Raw genomic sequence first — 1,071 nt, 5'->3', positions numbered from 1 at the left:
TCAGATCCACACAAGCAGGATGACGCTGGCCGATGACGTGACCCTGGATGACTTGATCATGGCTAAAGATGACCTCTCCGGGGCCGACATCAAGGTGGGAACCTGGGCTGGACCGCACCTCTTGGTTTTGTGTGTGTGAGTGACGGCGAGGTCTGGCAGCACGGAGTATGGGTCCGGCCTGCTTTGTACGTGAGGACCTGGGTTCCTGTCCACTGTGAGGGCCACGGTCAGGTGGGGACGGCGCACGTAGGGCCTTTTCACGCCAGTGCCTGTGCGGAACCGTGCGTCGTTGGCACCTGCAGAACTGGGTGTCTTTTTTGGTGATTTCAGTTTTCAAGAGCTTTTTTACATTTTGCACCAGCTTTATAGTTTGAGAAATTCAAAGTCTTCAGAAAAGTTGTAATAGCACCCATATACCCATCACTTCAATTCACTAAATGTTACCCTTTTACTTCTTTATATTTTGTTCACTTTCTTTTTCGCTGAACCATCTGAAATACCCTGAAGGTCACTACCAGATAAACTTCAGGGCCGAGGTTGTGGTTTTATCACATCATGTTGCATGCGTGGTTTTACTTTTGGCACGTGACACGGAGATTCCCGTACAGCCAGGACACAGGTCCTCTGCTCCGTGTAGACAGGTGAAATGGATGGGTGCTCCGCTGCCTCGGAGTTTCCCGGCGTAACTGCATCTGTTGCCTGGGAACGGGACTCCCTGTGACGAGAGTGGGGCATTGGTTGTAGAGCTTCCCTCCCGGGCCACCCCACCAGCTAGACCCCGAGCCAGTCCTCCTCCTCAGAGCCACTTCAGATCCTCTGAGAAAGTTGTTAGAATGCTTAAAACATTCACAAGATCTAATCTTTTCCCAAATGGTTTAAGCAGTTTTAGCCTGGGTGTCTTACACCTTATTTCTAAGTAGCTCTGAATTGTTCAAATACAGAGGATTTCCTTTTCTGAACATACTGTTCTTTCTCACAGGCAATCTGTACAGAAGCCGGTCTGATGGCCTTGAGAGAACGCAGGATGAAAGTAACAAATGAAGACTTTAAAAAATCTAAAGAAAATGTTCT

General features: G+C 48.6%; 1 long non-coding RNA gene across 1 annotated transcript; it reads left to right on the top strand.

Moving 5' to 3' along the window:
* Window positions 1-6: 6 nt before the first annotated feature.
* Window positions 7-1,048, top strand: LOC120227826. Its single transcript, XR_005527345.1, has 2 exons — window positions 7-94; window positions 980-1,048. It is a non-coding gene; the product is annotated as an uncharacterized LOC120227826 (long non-coding RNA).
* The last annotated feature ends 23 nt before the right edge of the window (window positions 1,049-1,071 follow it).

This window comes from Hyaena hyaena, unplaced genomic scaffold (assembly GCF_003009895.1).
Source record: "Hyaena hyaena isolate Hyena2069 unplaced genomic scaffold, ASM300989v1 scaffold_5537, whole genome shotgun sequence".
Taxonomy (NCBI): Eukaryota; Metazoa; Chordata; class Mammalia; order Carnivora; family Hyaenidae; genus Hyaena; species Hyaena hyaena.
The sequence above is the reverse complement of the archived record's forward strand: the minus strand, read 5'-3'. Positions and strand labels throughout refer to the sequence as shown.